This window comes from Lolium perenne, chromosome 3, assembly GCF_019359855.2.
Source record: "Lolium perenne isolate Kyuss_39 chromosome 3, Kyuss_2.0, whole genome shotgun sequence".
In the NCBI taxonomy this organism is placed as follows: domain Eukaryota; kingdom Viridiplantae; phylum Streptophyta; class Magnoliopsida; order Poales; family Poaceae; genus Lolium; species Lolium perenne.
Window position 1 is genome coordinate 190,829,206 of NC_067246.2, and position 22,200 is coordinate 190,851,405.

General features: G+C 44.0%; 1 pseudogene; it reads right to left on the reverse strand.

Moving 5' to 3' along the window:
• LOC127339731 (adenylate-forming reductase 06235-like) overlaps window positions 1-20,447 on the reverse strand; it is a 45,871-nt pseudogene extending 25,424 nt beyond the window's left edge.
• Between the last annotated feature and the right edge of the window lie 1,753 nt (window positions 20,448-22,200).

The following is a 22,200-nucleotide window of genomic DNA, read 5'->3' on the forward strand; positions in this document are numbered from 1 at the left end:
TAATTAAAAATTCCTCACTAAAGCCACATTGAAATTTAAGATGTTTAGTATCCTGTTGAGAGCAACAGTTTATATCAAGGCGTTTAAGCAAGATTTTAGCAATTGTATTCACTTTTTCTATCATAGCACTCATTACTTCACCAGCTCTTGATTTCCTATAATTATTATAACATTCTATGAGCTCCAAGTAGGTTGTTGGTTCTCCCATAACAGCAGTTTTTAATTTTTCGGTTTTTCAATTTTTTATGGATTTTTGGGTATATGAGGAAAATAAAACAGGACAAAAATAAACTAAGCAAAAGTAAACTACGCAAACTAATACTAGACAGAAATAAACTAAGCACAAATAAACTAGGCAAAAGTAAACTAAGCAAAGCAAAATAAAACAAATTAAAAACAGAGAGAGAGGTAGAGTGTACTCCCCAGGTGAACTTATGAGTAGAGCTATGCCTCCCCGGCAACGGCGCTAGAAAACAGTCTTGATGACCCACAAGTATAGGGGATCGCGGCAGTCTTCGAGGGTAGTATAACCCAAATTTATTGATTCGACACAAGGGCAGGTAAAGAATACTTATAAGCCTTAACAACTGAGTTGTCAATTCAGCTGCACCTGGAAAAGCACTAGCAACAGGGGTGATGTGAAAGTAGCAGTAATATGAGAGCAGTAATGTGATAACACAGCAGCAGTAATAGCAATATGAGAGCGATGGCACCAGAAGATAGTTGATACTACTTCCAATGACATGTAGAACAAGTATATTATGATGAGAGATGGACCGGGGTTCCCAGCGATCTACACTAGTGGTAACTCTCCAATAACAAGTAACAAGTGTTGGGTGAACAAATTACAGTTGGGCAATTGATAGGAATCAAAGCATTAAGAAAGAACATCAGGCTTATTAATTATGTAGGCATGTTTTCCGTATATAGTCGTACGTGCTCGCAATGAGAAACTTGCACAACATCTTTTGTCCTACCAGCCGGTGGCAGCCGGGCCTCAAGGAAACTCTTTGGATATTAAGGTACTCCTTTTAATAGAGTACCGGAGCAAAGCATTAACACACCGTGAAAACATGTGATCCTCACATCACTACCATCCCCTCCGGTTGTCCCAATTCTTCTCACTTCGGGGCCATTGGTTCCGGACAGTGACATGTGCATACAACTTGTAGATACAATCTAAGCAATAATTATAAAGCTCAAATCTAAGATCATGCCACTCGGGCCCTAGTGACAAGCATTAAGCATAACAAGATTGCAGCAACAATAACTTCATAAACTTTATAGATAGACTAATCATAATGTATCATCCATCGGATCCCAACAAACACAACACCGATTACATCAGATGAATCTCAATCATGTAAGGCAGCTCATGAGACCATTGTATTGAAGTACATGGGGGAGAGTATACCGACATAGCTACTGCTAGAACCCGTAGTCCATGGGGGGAACTACTCACGGAGCATGATGGAGGCGATGGCGTTGATGGAGATGGCTTCCGGGGGCACTTCCCCGTTCCGGCAGGGTGCCGGAACAGAGTTCTGTCCCCCGAATTGGAGTTTCGCGATGGCGGCGGCGCCCCTGGAGTCTTTCTGGAGTTTCGTCAATTCGTACGGTGTTTTTAGGTCGAAAGGGATTTTATAGGCGAAGAGGCGGCGCAGGGGGGCACCTGGGGGCGCCACACCCTAGGCCGGCGCGGCCAGGGTCTGGCCCACGCCGCCATGTGGTGTGGTGGCCCCCTGGCCCCTCTCCGACTCTTCTTCGGTGTTCTGGAGCCTTCCGGGAAAAATAGGAGGTTTGGCGTTGATTTCGTCCAATTCCGAGAATATTGCCCGAACAGCCTTTACGGAACCAAAAACAGCAATGAAAACAGGAAGGGCACTGTGGCATCTTGTTAATAGGTTAGTTCCGGAAAATGCATGAAATCATCATAAAGTGCAAGCAAAACATGTAAGTATTGTCATAAAACAAGCATGGAACGACAGAAATTATGGATACGTCGGGGACGTATCACACCCCACCGGCTCTACCAATCCGTTGGCGTGCAGAAGGGAAAAGATACGGCTGGCTTCCTGATGGCGTGTAACTCACACGTTCGTTGGGAACCCCAAGAGGAAGGTATGATGCGCACAGCAGCAAGTTTTCCCTCAGAAAGAAACCAAGGTTTATCGAACCAGGAGGAGCCAAGAAGCACGTTGAAGGTTGATGGCAGCGGGATGTAGTGCGGCGCAACACCAGGGATTCCGGCGCCAACGTGGAACCTGCACAACACAACCAAAGTACTTTGCCCCAACGAAACAGTGAGGTTGTCAATCTCACCGGCTTGCTGTAACAAAGGATTAACCGTATTGTGTGGAAGATGATTGTTTGCAGAAAACAGTAGAACAAGTATTGCAGTAGATTGTATTTCAGTAAAGAGAATTGGACCGGGGTCCACAGTTCACTAGAGGTGTCTCTCCCATAAGACAAACAGCATGTTGGGTGAACAAATTACAGTTGGGCAATTGACAAATAAAGAGGGCATGACCATGCACATACATATCATGATGAGTATAGTGAGATTTAATTGGGCATTACGACAAAGTACATAGACCGCCATCCAACTGCATCTATGCCTAAAAAGTCCACCTTCAGGTTATCATCCGAACCCCCTCCAGTATTAAGTTGCAAATCAACAGACAATTGCATTAAGTATGGTGCGTAATGTAATCAACAACTACATCCTTAGACATAGCATCAATGTTTTATCCCTAGTGGCAACAGCACAACACAACCTTAGAACTTTTACATCCTTGTCCCGGTGTCAATGCGGGCATGAACCCACTATCGAGCATAAGTACTCCCTCTTGGAGTTACAAGCATCTACTTGGCCAGAGCATCTACTAGTAACGGAAAGCATGCAAGATCATAAACAACACGTAGATATAACTTTGAAAATCAACATAACAAGTATTCTCTATTCATCGGATCCCAACAAACGCAACATATAGAATTACAGATAGATGATCTTGATCATGTTAGGCAGCTCACAAGATCTGACAATGATAGCACAATGGGGAGAAGACAACCATCTAGCTACTTCTATGGACCCATAGTCCAGGGGTAGACTACTCACACATCACACCGGAGGCAACCATGGCGGCGTAGAGTCCTCCGGGAGATGATTCCCCTCTCCGGCAGGGTGCCGGAGGCGATCTCCTGGATCCCCCGAGATGGGATCGGCGTTGGCGGCGTCTACGGAAGGTTTTCCGTATCGTGGCTCTCGATGCTGGGGGTTTCGTCACGGAGGCTTTAAGTAGGCGGAAGGGTAGGTCAAGAGGCGGCGCGAGGGGCCGGACCATAGGGCCGCGCGGCCAGGCGAGGGCCGCGCCGCCCTATGCTCTCTGGCTGCCTCGTGGCCCCTCTTCGTTTCGTCTTCGGACTTCTGGAAGCTTCGTGGAAAAATAGGCCCCTGGGCGTTGATTTCGTTCAATTCCGAGAATATTTCCTTACTAGGATTTCTGAAACCAAAAACAGCAGAAAACAGCAACTGGCACTTCGGCATCTTGTTAATAGGTTAGTTCCAGAAAATGCACGAATATGACATAAAGTGTGCATAAAACATGTAGATAACATCAATAATGTGGCATGGAACATAAGAAATTATCGATACGTCGGAGACGTATCAGCATCCCCAAGCTTAGTTACGCTCGTCCGAGCGAGGTAAAACGATAACACGAGATAATTTACGGAGTGACATGCCATCATAATCTTGATCATACTATTTGTAAAGCATATGTAGTGAATGCAGCGATCAAAACAATGTATATGACATGAGTAAACAAGTGAATCATAAAGCAAAGACTTTTCATGAATAGCACTTCAAGACAAGCATTAATAAGTCTTGCATAAGAGTTAACTCATAAAGCAATAATTCAAAGTAAAAGCATTGAAGCAACACAAAAGAAGATTAAGTTTCAGCGGTTGCTTTCAACTTGTAACATGTATATCTCATGGATATTGTCAACATAGAGTAATATAATAAGTGCAATAAGCAAATATGTAGGAATCAATGCACAGTTCACACAAGTGTTTGCTTCTTGAGGTGGAGAGAAATAGGTGAACTGACTCAACATTGAAAGTAAAAGAATGGTCCTCCATAGAGGAAAAGCATCGATTGCTATATTTGTGCTAGAGCTTTGATTTTGAAAACATGAAACAATTTTGTCAACGGTAGTAATAAAGCACCTTGTCCTAATTAGCTTGGACTACCGGATCATCACAATGCACTGTTTTAACCAAGTGTCCCAAAGGGGTACCTCTATGCCGCCTGTACAAAGGTCTAAGGAGAAAGCTCGCATTGGATTTCTCGCTATTGATTATTCTTCAACTTAGACATCCATACCGGGACAACATAGACAATAGATAATGGACTCCTCTTTTATGCATAAGCATGTAACAACAATTAATAATTTTCTCATTTGAGATTTGAGGATATATGTCCAAAACTGAAACTTCCACCATGGATCATGGCTTTAGTTAGCGGCCCAATGTTCTTCTCTAACAATATGCATGCTTAACCATAAGGTGGTAGATCTCTCTTACTTCAGACAAGACGAACATGCATAGCAACTCACATGAAATTCAACAATGAATAGTTGATGGCGTCCCCAGTGAACATGGTTATCGCACAACAAGCAACTTAATAAGAGATAAAGTGCATAATTACATATTCAATACCACAATAGTTTTTAAGCTATTTGTCCCATGAGCTATATATTGCAAAGGTGAATGATGGAATTTTAAAGGTAGCACTCAAGCAATTTACTTTGGAATGGCGGAAAATACCATGTAGTAGGTAGGTATGGTGGACACAAATGGCATAGTGGTTGGCTCAAGTATTTTGGATGCAAGAGAAGTATTCCCTCTCGATACAAGGTTTAGGCTAGCAAGGCTTATTTGAAACAAACACAAGGATGAACCGGTGCAGCAAAACTCACATAAAAGACATATTGAAAACATTATAAGACTCTACACCGTCTTCCTTGTTGTTCAAACTCAATACTAGAAATTATCTAGACCTTAGAGAAACCAAATATGCAAACCAAATTTTAGCATGCTCTATGTATTTCTTCATTAATGGGTGCAAAGTATATGATGCAAGAGCTTAAGAATGAGCACAACAATTGCCAAGTATCACATTACCCAAGACATTTATAGCAATTACTACATGTATCATTTTCCAATTCCAACCATATAACAATTTAACGAAGGAAAAACTTCGCCATGAATACTATGAGTAGAAACCAAGGACATACTTGTCCATATGCTACAGCGGAGCGTGTCTCTCTCCCATAAAGTGAATGCTAGGATCCATTTTATTCAAACAAAACAAAAAACAAAAACAAACCGACGCTCCAAGCAAAAGCACATAAGATGTGATGGAATAAAAATATAGTTTCAGGGGAGGAACCTGATAATGTTGTCGATGAAGAAGGGGATGCCTTGGGCATCCCCAAGCTTAGATGCTTGAGTCTTCTTGATATATGCAGGGGTGAACCACCGGGGCATCCCCAAGCTTAGAGCTTTCACTCTCCTTGATCATGTTGCATCATACTCCTCTCTTGATCCTTGAAAACTTCCTCCACACCAAACTCGAAACAACTCATTAGAGGGTTAGTGCACAATAAAAATTAACATATTCAGAGGTGACACAATCATTCTTAACACTTCTGGACATTGCATAATGCTACTGGACATTAGTGGATCAAAGAAATTCATCCAACATAGCAAAAGAGGCAATGCGAAATAAAAGGCAGAATCTGTCAAAGCAGAACAGTTCGTATTGACGAATTTTAAAATGGCACCAGACTTGCTCAAATGAAAATGCTCAAATTGAATGAAAGTTGCATACATATCTGAGGATCATGCACGTAAATTGGCTTAATTTTCTGAGCTACCTACAGGGAGGTGGACCCAGATTCGTGACAGCAAAGAAATCTGGAACTGTGCAGTAATCCAAATCTAGTACTTACTTTTCTATCAACGGCTTTACTTGGCACAACAAAACACAAAACTAAGATAAGGAGAGGTTTCTACAGTAGTAAACAACTTCCAAGACACAAAATAAAAACAAAGTACTGTAGGTAAAAACATGGGTTGTCTCCCATAAGCGCTTTTCTTTAACGCCTTTCAGCTAGGCGCAGAAAGTGTGTATCAAGTATTATCGAGAGACGAAGTGTCAACATCATAATTTGTTCTCATAATAGAATCAAAAGGTAACTTCATTCTCTTTCTAGGGAAGTGTTCCATACCTTTCTTGAGAGGAAATTGATATTTTATATTACCTTCCTTCATATCAATGATAGCACCAACAGTTCGAAGAAAAGGTCTTCCCAATATAATGGGACAAGATGCATTGCATTCAATATCCAAGACAACAAAATCAACGGGGACAAGGTTATTGTTAACGGTAATACGAACATTATCAACTTTACCCAAAGGTTTCTTTGTAGAATGATCAGCAAGATTAACATCCAAATAACAATTTTTCAGCGGTGGCAAGTCAAGCATATCATAAATTTTCTTAGGCATAACAGAAATACTTGCACCAAGATCACATAAAGCATTACAATCAAAATCTTTAATCTTCATCTTAATGATGGGCTCCCAACCATCCTCTAGCTTTTTAGGAATAGAGGCTTCACGCTCTAGTTTCTCTTCTCTAGCTTTTATGAGAGCATTTGTAATATGATGCGTGAAAGCCAAATTTATAGCACTAGCATTAGGACTTTTAGCAAGTTTTTGCAAGAACTTTATAACTTCAGAGATGTGACAATCATCAAAATTCAAACCATTATAATCTAAAGCAATGGGATCATCATCCCCAATGTTGGAAAAAATTTCAGCAGCTTTATCACGAGCGAGTTTCAGCAGTTTTAGCAGTTTCAGGCAGTTTCTCGCGCTTTGCATTAGAAGTGGAAACATTGCTAACACCAATTCTTTTATTAGTATTAGTAGGAGGTGCAGCAACATGTGTAGCATTAGCATTACTAGTGGTGGTAATAGTCCAAACTTTAGCTATATTCTTCTCTTTAGCTAGTTTTTCATTTTCTTCTCTATCCCACCTAGCACGCAGTTCAGCCATTAATCTTATATTCTCATTAATTCTAACTTGGATGGAATTTGCTGTAATAACAATTTTATTATGATGATTCTCATTAGGCATAACTTTCGATTTCAAAAGATCAACATCAGCAGCAAGACTATCGACTTTAGAAGCAAGTATATCAATTTTCCCAAGCTTTTCTTCAACAGATTTGTTAAAAGCAGTTTGTGTACTAATAAATTCTTTAAGCATGGCTTCAAGTCCAGGGGGTGAACTCCTATTATTGTTGTAAGAATTCCCATAAGAATTACCATAGCCGTTGCCATTATTATAAGGATATGGCCTATAGTTGTTACTAGAATTGTTCCGGTAAGCATTGTTGTTGAAATTATTATTTTTTATGAAGTTCACATCAACATGTTCTTCTTGTGCAACCAATGAAGCTAATGGAACATTATTAGGATCAATATTAGTCCTATCATTCACAAACATAGACATAATAGCATCAATCTTATCACTCAAGGAAGAGGTTTCTTCGACAGAATTTACCTTCTTACCTTGTGGAGCTCTTTCCGTGTGCCATTCAGAGTAGTTGATCATCATATTATCAAGAAGCTTTGTTGCTTCACCAAGAGTGATGGACATAAAGGTACCTCCAGCAGCTGAATCCAATAAATTCCGTGAAGAAAAATTTAGTCCTGCATAGAAGGTTTGGATGATCATCCAAGTAGTCAGTCCATGGGTTCGGCAATTTTTAACCAGAGATTTCATTCTTTCCCAAGCTTGAGCAACATGTTCAGTATCTAATTGTTTAAAATTCATTATGCTACTCCTCAAAGATATAATTTTAGCAGGAGGATAATATCTACCAATAAAAGCGTCCTTGCATTTAGTCCATGAATCAATACTATTCTTAGGCAGAGATAGCAACCAATCTTTAGCTCTTCCTCTTAATGAGAAAGGGAACAATTTTAGTTTAATAATATCACCATCTACATCTTTATATTTTTGCATTTCACATAGTTCAACAAAATTATTAAGATGGGCAGCAGCATCATCAGAACTAACACCAGAAAATTGCTCTCGCATAACAAGATTCAGTAAAGCAGGTTTAATTTCAAAGAATTCTGCTGTAGTAGCAGGTGGAGCAATAGGTGTGCATAAGAAATCATTATTATTTGTGGTTGTGAAGTCACACAACTTAGTATTTTCAGAGTTGGCCATTTTAGCAACAGTAAATAAAGCAAACTAGATAAAGTAAATGCAAGTAACTAATTTTTTTGTGTTTTTGATATAGCAAACAAGATAGCAAATAAAGTAAAACTAGCAACTAATTTTTTTGTATTTTGATTTAGTGCAGCAAACAAAGTAGTAAATAAAACTAAGTAAGACAAAAACAAAGTAAAGAGATTGAGAAGTGGAGACTCCCCTTGCAGCGTGTCTTGATCTCCCCGGCAACGGCGCCAGAAAATATGCTTGATGGCGTGTAACTCACACGTTCGTTGGGAACCCCAAGAGGAAGGTATGATGCGCACAGCAGCAAGTTTTCCCTCAGAAAGAAACCAAGGTTTATCGAACCAGGAGGAGCCAAGAAGCACGTTGAAGGTTGATGGCGGCGGGATGTAGTGCGGCACAACACCAGGGATTCCGGCGCCAACGTGGAACCTGCCCAACACAACCAAAGTACTTTGCCCCAACGAAACAGTGAGGTTGTCAATCTCACCGGCTTGCTGTAACAAAGGATTAACCGTATTGTGTGGAAGATGATTGTTTGCAGAAAATAGTAGAACAAGTATTGCAGTAGATTGTATTTCAGTAAAGAGAATTGGACCGGGGTCCACAGTTCACTAGAGGTGTCTCTCCCATAAGACAAACAGCATGTTGGGTGAACAAATTACAGTTGGGCAATTGACAAATAAAGAGGGCATGACCATGCACATACATATCATGATGAGTATAGTGAGATTTAATTGGGCATTACGACAAAGTACATAGACCGCCATCCAACTGCATCTATGCCTAAAAGTCCACCTTCAGGTTATCATTCGAACCCCTCCGGTATTAAGTTGCAAAGCAACAGACAATTGCATTAAGTATGGTGCGTAATGTAATCAACAACTACATCCTTAGACATAGCATCAATGTTTTATCCCTAGTGGCAACAGACAACACAACCTTAGAACTTTACTGTCACTGTCCCAGTGTCAATGCGAGCATGAACTCACTATCGAGCATAAGTACTCCCTCTTGGAGTTACAAGCATCTACTTGGCAGAGCATCTACTAGTAACGGAAAGCATGCAAGATCATAAACAACACGTAGATATAACTTTGATAATCAACATAACAAGTATTCTCTATTCATCGGATCCCAACAAACGCAACATATAGAATTACAGATAGATGATCTTGATCATGTTAGGCAGCTCACAAGATCCGACAATGATAGCACAATGGGGAGAAGACAACCATCTAGCTACTGCTATGGACCCATAGTCCAGGGGTAGACTACTCACACATCACACCGGAGGCAACCATGGCGGCGTAGAGTCCTCCGGGAGATGATTCCCCTCTCCGGCAGGGTGCCAGAGGCGATCTCCTGGATCCCCCGAGATGGGATCGGCGTTGGCGGCGTCTCTGGAAGGTTTTCCGTATCGTGGCTCTCGGTACTGGGGGTTTCGTCACGGAGGCTTTAAGTAGGCGGAAGGGTAGGTCAAGAGGCGGCGCGAGGGGCCCAGACCATAGGGCCGCGCGGCCAGGGCAGGGGCCGCGCCGCCCTATGCTCTGGCTGCCTCGTGGCCCCTCTTCGTTTCGTCTTCGGACTTCTGGAAGCTTCGTGGAAAAATAGGCCCACGGGCGTTGATTTCGTCCAATTCGAGAATATTTCCTTACTAGGATTTCTGAAACCAAAAACAGCAGAAAACAGAAGCGGCACTTCGGCATCTTGTTAATAGGTTAGTTCCAGAAAATGCACGAATATGACATAAAGTGTGCATAAAACATGTAGATAACATCAATAATGTGGCATGGAACATAAGAAATTATCGATACGTCGGAGACGTATCACTTCCCCAGAGTCATTATAGATCTCATGGTCAACGCGGTTTGTACGGCGCTAGAATCACTGGACGGCATTGGTAATTAATCCTAGGGTGATATAACCCATGCAATGGAACCTCCACCATATCAACACATACCATGGTTCCATTGCCCACCACATAGTCATATTCATAATTGTAAAATAATACTTTGCTTTTCAATGCATGAGTGATAAGTATAGTACTTTGCATATAGTTTGATACAAATAATCAAATGACATGAGCAAGCGATGAACTTGCCTTTCTTGACTGCAAGATTATGCAGGCAAAAGCTTCGATACGTGAGAACTCCAAATTGCGAAATACCATCATTGTCCAGTAAGGACAATGTTTAAAGAACTGGCAAAAATGCTATAATGCATAGTATGAGATGCAATCGTCCCGAGTGTAACCTAATCTCGATGATTTAGGATGTATGAGTTGTAAAGATTTCTTTAGGGTTGGTTGCACTTTTAGAATGGTTCTCAAACAAGATTCTTATTAGGGTTTTGGTTATATTAGCATCATAACCAAGTGATATAAGACATCATAATAATCATACACATAAAGAATAGTGATGGAATAATATGTAAAGAACAATTGTCAATTTTAAGTTCTACAGAACATGGTTGATGATTACTTATATTATACTTCAAAAGAATAACTTTTGAAGAACATGTTGTTTAAGAAATAATGAGTATTTCAAGGAAGGATTAGGCTCCTAAGGTTTGATTGACATTTGTACTTCAAAAGAATAACTTTTGAAGAACATGTTAATAATAATAACTACTTTAAATAGGAGCTATGGCTTCTAGGGTTTACTAATGGGTTCATTTAGTTTTCTAAATAAAGCTAGTTGGGTTCTTTAAGTGGAATGGGTTTATATGTAGCAAGTATTGGTAGGGTTATTACCATGGTTTCCCACATACATCATATCAAAGGATGGTTATTAAGATGGTTCCATAGGTTTGCTATTAGGTTTACTATGGCTTCACATTTGCTTTACTAAATAATCTCTAATGGTTTCTAAGTTAAGTGGTTTATGATCCTTAAGTAGGGTTTAGTGGGATAGGAACATGTGTTGTGTATTGCTATATAAGGTTGATGCTAGGGTTCATAATTATGGTTCTACTAAATTATGATGGTTGAGGTTGATCCTAATGGTATGGTATATAGGAGTGGTGATCAATGGTACTAATCCAATTAGCAAGTTAGGGTTTATACCTAGGTGATACTAGTTAATCATATAGGTTTTAATTAAGAATAGGAACATGGAATGATAATCTCATGTGACTTGGTTTATGCTAGTGGATCCTAAGCATGCATTCATTTGTTTCTTACTAGGGTTCTATAGGTATAGATGAAGCTTATATGATTACATGAGCTAAACCCCTAGGGTTTTAGGATTGCAACTATTTAGGATGAACACATAAAATAATGGAATCCAGTTTCTAACTTAGAATAAAACTAAGGTTTCTAAATTATGATCCAATTCTTAAAGTAATACTTGGTACTAGAATTAATGTGATTAAGTTCTTGAAATAAAGTTATTAATAATTTTAACATGCTATTAATTTTTAGAGGTTTAAGAATTAAACTAATTACTAGTTAGGGTTTAATTAGAAACTAGGGTTTTATAAGTGTTATTAAGATTTAATTAATTAACTTGAGAATTAAATATGTTTAAACATACAAGTTTTGAATTACCAAAATAACCTTAACTTTTAGTATCTTCTTACTTTATTTTATTTAAAGAAAATGGTAAATGGTAATTTGCAAATTAGGGTTTAGGAATTACCACTAATATTTTAATTGATGAGAATATGATAAAGAAAATTAATCTTAACATTTTAATTAGTTACTGAATAGTTAAAACTTAAATTTGAAACTTCACTAATTATTGAATTCAAATTGTATTTTAAATAATTGAAATGGCATAATTAATAAAGAGAAAAATAAGTGAATTTTTATTTTGACACACATTTTTGTTTTATATTTTATTTTGATAGATTTTATTTTTGTGAACATTTTGATATATTATTTATATTTTTCCGAGTTGAAATAGATTTTATATAATTTTGCAAAGTTTCAGTAATTTCTGGATTTTGAATTTAAACAAAAATACTAAGTGTACCGGTTCGTTTTCTACCCATACACGCAGACAGGTGGGGCCTTGACTAGGTCAGCTGCCACGGGGCAACGACCAAGTCAAAATGCTCCCGGGTCCCCACGGCCACGTCACCCTACCGGTGGCTCAACGCCGGCGAGGCAGGGCACGACGGAGACGCCGATTTAAGGCCTCCCGGGACGCGCGACTACCAATTTCTGGATCCCCTCGATCCACTGAGTATGATGGTGTGGTCGCTTAACTCGGAGGACCACCGGAGCTACGCCGGCGACCTCGACTGCGGCGGTGCGGCTCGGCCAGAATGCAAACTAGGGCTAGGATGTAAGCTAGGAAGCGAGAGTAGGTTCTACTGACGCGCAAACTCACCGTGAGTACGATGGTATGATCAGCTCCGGCGATGGTCGACGGAGACGACGGTGATTGGCGAACTCCCGGCGAACCCGAAGGAAAGGGAACGGTGAAATTCTTCTGGCTCCGAGCTCCTCTTGATGCGTGCTTGCTCCCAGATAGTCTACGCGCCGAGGCGCACCTCCTCGACCACGCGCTGGAGTCTGGGGTGGCTCCCATCGCCGGATTCTTCCTCGACGCCGGCGACAGTAAATGGATGATTGGGAACAATTGAGCAAGCTAGAGAGGGAATGGATGGGTGGCGAAGAACAAGGACTACACGGTTATGCTTCGGATGTATTTATAGAGCCAGAGGAGGTCGACATGGTCATTTCTATTCCGGCAATGGCTCAGATGTGGCGGCAACGTCGGCGGGTTCTGAGCGTCGATCTTGATGCCATTTTGGATAGGATGGACGCGAGAGGAGTTGGGCACGGTTCTGAGATGGCCAGCAACGTCCAGGGCGTCCCTATCCATCCACGGTGAGGTGGCCGACTTTCCCTCTGCGCTGTCGACGCCGGAGAAGACGACGGTCTCGTTTTTCTTCTCACAGCAGCGAAACGGTAAGTGGTTTTGGGCTGGGCCGTGTCTGGGCTGTGTTGGCCTGCTTCGGCTGGTGCGGTGCTGGGCTGCGACCGAAGAGGTAAGCCTGGTAAGCCCCTCTCATTCTCTTTTAAATTTCTGTTTTGAATTTTGTTTTGTTTTCTATTTTCTGGTTTGAATTCAAATTTGATTTCTGCTTTGTTTTGCAGGTTCTAAACTATTTTAGTATCAAAACAATTTGATAATTTTACTCACTATATTGTTTTGTTTTCAAACAACTATTTTATAATTGATTAATTTTATGTTCTCATGAGACACAACTCAAAATTTAAAATAATTATAGATTTAGGGTTCATCTCAATTGCCCTTTTAAATTTAGGAATCAATTCTGTTTTAAAGGATTTGAAATTGAGAACATGTGAAGGTGAACATATTCTATTGTGCTAGTGCTTATTCATAGTGATTACTCACATAATTTAATTATGGGTAGAGTTTCATATTATTGGTAATAAGGTTGGAATTGTGTTATGATTGTATGTGAAGAATTATTCCTATGGTTTTAAGAAGATGGCTAAGAAAATTCTATAATCACTAATCTGGTTGTAGTAAATTTTAGCTTGAACTAATTAAGATGAATCCTATGTTTATAATTAGCAATGCATTTGCTAATGATGGTTTAATTTATAGAACACTACTTCATTTGGTCTATTAGGATGGAAAAGTAGAGTTCAATATTTTATGTGAAGTAATTCCTAGGTGAAAGGTTTAGGGTTTTGGTGATGCTTCAATAATTGAAGTATTAAATAGGCATGAGGCATGGCAGGGTTCTTCTTATGATCCAAAGTAATCCTTGGATTGAAATCCAAATATGGTCTAGGGTTTTAGTAGTGATCACCCAAGTGATACACAACTAGGATTAGGTATGAGCATAAGCTTGGTTATGCTTAATTGGATAGGGTCATCCTCCTCACTTAGGTAGAATTATTGTATCAAGGCAATGCTAGGTTTGTCTCAAGTGTTTGGATAAGCAAGGTTTAAATACCATATCAATACTACACAAGGCATGAGTATTGGTCTGGATTAACTACTATTGATATATTTATCATTTCATGAGAAGAATGAGATCTATTGATCATATGTATAGGTTTCACTTTTCATCTTAATTTATAAGGTAAGATCCTGCATTAGACATGATCCACTTATTCCTCAATAGTCTCTCTTCTTTAATACTTCTCTCAACACACTCACTTAGATTATTAGGATTTATGATCATCACCCAATTTGTAATGATCAAAGTATTGGCATCCTTGTGGTTTATTAATGAATCATGGTTCTATTCTCCAAGATCAAGTATTGACCCATATACTTGAGTATACACATATAGCTTAAGCTCTTTGGAATTGGTAAGGTCTTCTCTAGGGTTTATGATCATTACCAAGGTGTAATGATCACCACACTTGCCTCTCTCTTGGATCACTAGTAAAAGAGGTTCTTACTTACTATTAAGTATTAGCTAGGTCAAGTAGAGTTTAATACTTGACTTATATCTCTTGTATCATTGGTTAGCATCAACAAGTACTTCACTTGGATAATGTTTTAAATAGTAAGCTAGGTTCTATTGAATGCATAATATAAGCATATGAAGGGTACTCTCCTTTCTCTAAGGTTTAATGGAATGAGTTAGGAAACAAGGTTGGAATGGTCCAAGTTAATGAAGAATAAATATGATTGTCCTTGGCTTGAGTTCAAGCATTGTGGTTGAAAAGATATACCATGTGACTCATGGTAGGAACATTTATCTAGTAGAAGACATGGATAAGATAAATATAGAATAGTGTCTTAATTAATTGTGTTCTTTGATTTAGGATTGAATAATTATTCATGTGTTGTTGTAAGGAATGGCATGTTGAGATCCTTTATAAGATCTTGTAGTTGATCCTTACTTAAGGTGTTGTTTGTTGTAAAACTAATTCTATTTGATCTAGCCCATAGATCAAATCATCTCTACCCAAAACAAGGTTTTAGCAAAGGTCACAGTGAAGTTTATAGCGCTTGACTTGATGATCTACTTCAATTCCATCAAGTCAAGTGAAACTTCAGTTACTGTGGTAAGTTTTATTTGAAGCGCGAAAATTCCCCGGATTTTCTATGCATGAATGCAATGCACACTTTGGTGTTCTCTCATTTTATTGCCTCTAAACCTGGGATATTACACAAGTCGAGCCTTGTAGCGCTCAAGGGAACCATCGGAGCGAGTCTTGATCTTGTAGACCCACTTGCAGGTGATGGGACGAACAGAGGAAGGAGGAGTGACAACATCCCATGTGCCAGTACGCTCAAGAGCAGCAATCTCCTCAGCCATCGCTAGCTGCCATTCGGGATGAGCAAGAGCATCCCGATAAGAGGTCGGCTCAAGGGCAGCCGAAAGACCATAGTGAGTGGGAGAATAGCGACCAGGAGGAGGACGAGGACGAGCACGAAGATGATGAGTCGGCTCGGACGGATAGGGCATCGCATCAGAGGTAGATGGCATGTCAGAAGAAGCAGCCTCATCCACACGGGGATGACGGGAGTAGTGGAAAGGGTAGGAAGGGACGACCGTAATCGAGGAAGGTGACAGGGGAGAGGAAGGTGCAGAGGGTGGGGACGGTGGTGAGGGAGGAGAGGGAGGTCTGGCGGGTGGAGGAGAAGAAGGTGGTGAGAGACTCGGCGGAGCAGAGACCAGAGGCACAGGAGGAGGTGAGTCAGGAAACATGAGAAAAGAAATATCATCCACCGAGAAGGAAGAGGAGGAGGGACGCGGGTAGAACGGACGAGACTCACCAAAAGTGACATCCCGAGATATGCGCATCCGTCGACCAATAGGATCCCAACACTTATATCCTTTGTGCTTAGGGCTATAGCCAAGGAAGACACACTCAACAGACTGAGCACTCAGCTTGGTGCGTTCGCGTGGAGCAAGAAGAACATAGAAAACGCAACCAAAAAGACGGAGGGTCGAGTAATCAGGAGTGTGACCAGTGAGACGCTCAAGAGGAATACCACCCTGCAAGGCTGTGGAGGGCTGAAGGTTGATGAGATAGGTGGAAATAGACACAGCCTCAGCCCAGAAGTGAGGAGGAAGAGAGGCAGCGATCATCATCGCACGAGCCGTCTCAAGTAGGTGGCGATGTTTGCGCTCAGCGACGCCATTTTGGGCATGGGCGCCAGGGCAGGAAAACTGGGCAAGAGTACCATGCTCAGCAAGAAAACCATGCAGATGCTGGGAGATATACTCACCGGCAGAATCAGCCCGAAAGACACGTATAGGCGTGGAAAACTGAGTATGGATCATGGCAGCAAAACGCTTATATATCGAGAGAACCTCGCTGCGAGAAGTCATAAAATAAATCCAAGTGTGGCGAGAGAAGTCATCGATAAAAAGAACATAGTAGCGGTGGCCCCCCTTGGAAGCAAAAGGAGCCGGACCCCATACATCAGAATGGACCAAAACAAACGGACGCTGAGATACAGACGCACTAGTAGGATAAGGTAACTGATTCTGTTTACCAAGTCTACAACCCTGAAAACCCTGAAGCGAGACATCTCCTGAGACAGGCCCCAGAAGACCTCGACGAAGTAAAGATGACAAGCGAGAACCACAAAGATGACCAAGACGATGATGCCACTGCTGAAAGGAGGCGGTAGTGGAAGCAGCAAGCACACATGATGCGGTCGATGAAGTGTTGGAAGAAGGAACTTGAAGCCAGTCAAGCTCCCAAAGTCCCTGGGAGTCACGGCACCGAGGGCCAGCCCCAACCAGTGCCCGAGTGTGAGTGTCCTGAACAGAACAAGAATCAACATCAAGAATGACCCGACAACCAGAATCAGTGAGTTGAGCAGCGGAAAACAAGTTCATGGTAAGACGGGGAACATGAGAAACATCAGGAACGGTGAAGGAAGAGGTAGAAAGAGTACCACGACTAGCAACAGGGAGAGAAGTACCATCGGCAGTAAGAACACGGACAGGAAGAGAAAGAGGTCGAAGTGAAGAAAGAGAAGAAGAATCAGGGGACATGTGAAAAGAAGCTCCAGAATCCAGAACCCACGAAGATGTACCTGACTGTGGAGAGGAAACAGCCGCAGAGGCAGCAGTGCCCGTCGAAGCAGGGCCGGAGGAGGTAAGGAGACGCTGGAGTCTCGCTATATCCTGCTCGGTGAAGCCGGTGGTGACAAGCGCTGAAGGTGGAGCACGAGGAGGCACACCCCGCTGCTTCTGATAGCAGTCAGGCGCAAGGTGACCAGGCCTCCGACAGTGAGTGCAGAACCGAGGAGGACGAGAGCGACTCCCACCGCGAGAAGGGCGGGCCCCTCCAGAAGTAGCAGCCATAGGTGTGGGCAGAAGCGGTGGTGCAGGAGCAGTGGGAACACGAGCAGCAAGAACAGAAGGTGTCACAAGCAGTCCAGCACCACGCAGACGAGTCTCCTCAGCACGAAGCTCAGTCAGCACCTCGGAGATAGGAACACGGCCTCGAGCAAACAACTGAGCGCGACGAGGCTCAAACTCAGGGCGAAGTCGAGATAGGAACTCATGGATCCTCTGGAAGTCCATATCGGAACGTACTGTCCGGCAACACTGGCAAGTACCACAGACAGCACTGCGAAGGGAGTCAAGCTGGCGCCAGATCGCCGCACTCTGGGTGTAGAACTCATCAACAGTAGAGTCACCCTGCTGAAGGTCATGCTCCTGACGCAAAACAGACAAGTACAGAGAATCCCCAGAAGGCTGATAGCGCTGACGAAGGTGAGACCACATCTCGGCAACAGTGGCGAGACCCATAAACTCAGAAGCAAACTGTGGCTGAACACTCTGAGAAAGAACGGCGGCAGCTCGGGCATCCTCATCACACCACTGAGTAAAGTTAGCTAAGCTGTCTCGATAAGAGCTAAGAGCCTCTGAATAAGCAAGTACCTGCTCCTCATATGCCTCATCAGCAGCATCCTCAGCAGACTTGGCTGCATCCCGATCAGCCTGAGTAGCATCCTCAGCCAGGGCCTGTGGCACGGACGGCGGAGTAGGAGGCACAGGAGCAGTAGGGTGCGGCGGACAAGAGACCTCACCAGTAAGAACACCCCACAGCCGTAGACCACGCATGTGAATGCGCATAAAGGCAGCAAACTCTCCATAGTTGGTACCGTCAAAAATCACAGGACAGCGAGGGATACTGACATAGCCAGACGGGGAAGATGCCATCCCGCCTCTTTTTTTTTTTAGCCCTCAGATCTGGATCTAGGCAAAGCCAGATTTTCGAGCCCGCCCGTGGCGAGTAAGGAGGGGCCGGAGCAGATCGGCAGCCGGCCAGAGCAGGTCGGGGCGGCCGGCCAAAGGGCGAGCCCGGCCAAGAGGCGGCCGGAGCGGGCCGGCACAGGGCTCGATGAGGCCGGGACGGTGGCAGGCACAGCCGGTGGAGCCCCGGCCGGTGGAGGGCGCGACGCAGCCGGCCAAGGAGCGACCGGAGCGGGCCAGTACACGGCGCGACGCGGCCGGAGGCAGGCACAGCCGGCCGGTGGTGGGCAGCGACGGGGCCGGAGCCGGTGATGGCCGGAAAGGGGCCGGCCCGATCTGAAACTTTCGCTCCAAAACGACGGAAAAACAGCTAGAAGAAATCGATCCCGACACGAGCAGGGGAGAAGGAAGAAGGTGGAGCAGCAGCCACCGGAAAGATCATCGGCAATGGTGCGGATCGAGCACGGAGTTGCAGCGTGCAAAGAGCTAAACCAAGAGCTCTGATACCATGTTGTGAATGAGCAACTCGTATTCACAGAGGGCCATAGGCCAGTACATGTACAAGTGTGACAATGTGCAGGTAAGCCCCTCATACACTGGGGAATAACGGAAAAGGGACTATACAGCTCTAACAACAACCACCATCGTCTTCCTCGACGACCTCACGCTGAGCTCCACCGCGCACGCACGCCCCGCGCACGAACGCGTCCATCTTCTCCGGTGGTCCGCACACCCTCGACTCGCGCCCATGCCACGCACGCACGCTGGCAACGCGGCTGCCTGAGCTGCCTTCACCCGCCGCACGAACATCTTCCATCCGTCTTGATCAGCCTGCCCTCAGCTCACGCCCATGCCGCGCACTGACGCACAACGCGGCCGCTCGAGCAGCTTGATCTTCTTCCTCCTTGGCGACCGTCGCCGCGCTCCACACGCCTCTAGCTCAGGCCCATGCCGCGCACTGACGCAGGCAACGCGGCCAGCCCGGCGCGCCCACGACGCGGTCCTCTTCCTCGGTGACACACGCCGAGTTTCTTCAATGGCCGTCGCATGGCACCGCTACGGCCTCCGTGGCCGCGCAGCTCCTCCACGCCGCCGCCATGCCGCACCACCGCGGCCTCTGCGCCACCACGCAAGTCCGCCACGGTCGCCGCGCTCGCCGCACATACGGCGTCCCCTCGCCGCCTCCGCGTCCGCCGTGCTCGTCGCGGACTGACCGCGCGCCACGACCGCGCCTCGGATCGACAAGGCTCTGATACCAAATGTTGGTGCAGTCCGAGGCTGCACCCTCTCTCTCAGCTCACTCACGAACAGAGGTAGAAGATGGCAACGGAAACAACACAGAATTTTGCCGGCCGGCGCACGGAGCGCCGCTGTGGGCGCACGAACCGCCCTACTTTTTTTTTCTTCAGCTGGCTCAAAAACCATCGATCAGTACACAGTGATTATTTATACGCGGAGCACGGACACACGACGCCATGCTCCACTCCTGCCCACGCGCCCACTAACAGCACCTCCTACACTCTTGGATACATGCACCACACACGACTAACTCAGCCTAGCTGAGATCCACAAGACTAGGAGGCCACCTGATCTACACGCTGAGTGCACACAACGATCTGATCGAGTATCAGAATTATCCTAACAGCTTGTACACGGTGAACAGGCCCTGGTCGAGCAGTATGACGCCGAGCCGGGAGTGCCCTTTCGCCGCCGCTGTCCTGACAGGCTTAGCAGAAGATGAGAGAGACCTCCTGATCCGGCTCCGCACGTTAGAAACGTTGTCTGCTGTCGTTGCTAGGGCCATCACTTTGTCGTACTGGATCTCGTCGGCCACGACGGATACATCGTCGTCGCTGTCATGGAGGTCGCAGAAGTGGCTGCTTGTTCCCCGGCTGAGCGCCGAACGCAAGATCGCGGAGGAGTGTTCGTGGTTTATAGCTGAGGGAACCAGACCCATCGGCCGCCGTTGGTTGGAGTCAGTCGGTGGCTGCTCAGCAGCATCGGCAGCGTCAAGACTGAAGGGCGCGTTTTAAAATAGGCATCTATATAGCTCGGCTATAACCTTCCGCGAGGTCTATGAATAGGGCTAAAGCTTTTAAAGGCTAAATAGAGATAGCCGATAATAGCTTGGCTATAGGCCGGCTATAGCTATTTAGCCCAATTTAACCTAATAGAGGCTATCTTTCCGCTCAGCGGGTCTAATAAATTTTGACTTAGAATTTTCAGAACAGCTAATTTTCAGAACGATTATTATAAACTGCAGCTACTTAATGATGTTGTAATATTTGAATATAACTATATCCTCAACAATCTTTATATGCATATCTTATGTTACTATGTTATGCATATGTAAATTATTGATGTATATACTATATACAATTATATGTTGCCGAAATATTATCTTTTTTCCTATTATTTAGCAAATCGGTTATATGGCGTTATAGCTCGTCCATAGTCTTTTGTAGCTTCAAAAATTGCCGCGGCTATAAGTTATAGCCCGCTGTTTTAAACATAGGCGTGTTTGGTTACCTGTGTCCGATTTGATGATGCATGCGCCAGTGAGATGGAACGAACTTTGTGTTCCATACAACCTCTGGGCCAAAAAAGCACTTTGTTTGATAGTCTGGGTTGCATATAGTGGTACACAAGTGTCACTTTGTTTGATTTGTCACATGCTATTCTTAGTCTCACCTGAAGGTGCTCTATTACAAAAAGCCTACTAGTCGCGTGCCAATTTTGACTACCAGTCACGGGCCCCTCGCCAGTAGTAAGTCTTACTAGTCGCGTGTGTACCCTCACACGACTAGTATGGCAGGTACTACTTGCATGCGGGCGTGGCACACTGCCACTAAAGTACTAGTCGCGTGCGCCTGTCAGGTCTGCTGCTAGTGTGATTTTGTCGCAATTTTTTAAAAAAGCTGGGACCATTGCTCAGTTTTCCTCGTGATTTTACAAAAAAAAAACACCATAAAAACTAAAAGAAAGCAATCGAGTCCATGTCGTCTCCTTGTAGCGCTGACGAGATGAGGTGGCCAGTAGGAGGTCGTCAGCGGTGGCGGAGCATGGCGCTGGCGTCAGCGGTGGTGTTGACGTCGGCGATCGTCTGCGGTGGCTGTGCAGGGCGCCGGTGGAGGCGGAGCAAGACGCCGGATGTGGGCGGAGGAGCAGGGTGCCCGTTGTGCGCGAAGGAAGCAGTCGCCATCGCCAGAGAGGAGGTGCTCGCCGTCGCTGGAGAGGAGGTGGTCCCCGGAGTTGGTGCTCTTCTATGGGGAAAATGAGAAGTGGAAGAGGAGGAGACGAGAAGGTGGAAGAGAAGGAGAGTAGAAGGTGAAGAAGTGGAAGAGAAAGAGGGGAGAAGGTTGAGAAGTGGAAGAAGATGAGGAGATAAGGTGGAGAAGGGGTAGATGAGGAGGAAAAGGTTTGAAATTAGAAAGGTGGATTTTTTGAAAATTTTCAGATTTGAATTTTTTTACACCGAAATCTAAAACTTGAAAAACTCTGTTTTGCTTTCCAATTTTGGGAATATAAAAACTCTCTAAACGTCCAAAGGGCACTAGTAGGAAAAGGCTCATTAGTGGCGCACCAAAAACCACATTCTGTGGCGCATGGGCGGTGCGCCATAGAAACTTCGCCACAAAAATAAGATTTCTGTGGCGCACCAGCACATGCGCCACAGAATTAAGGTTTCGGTGGCGCACCAGTGCTTCGGT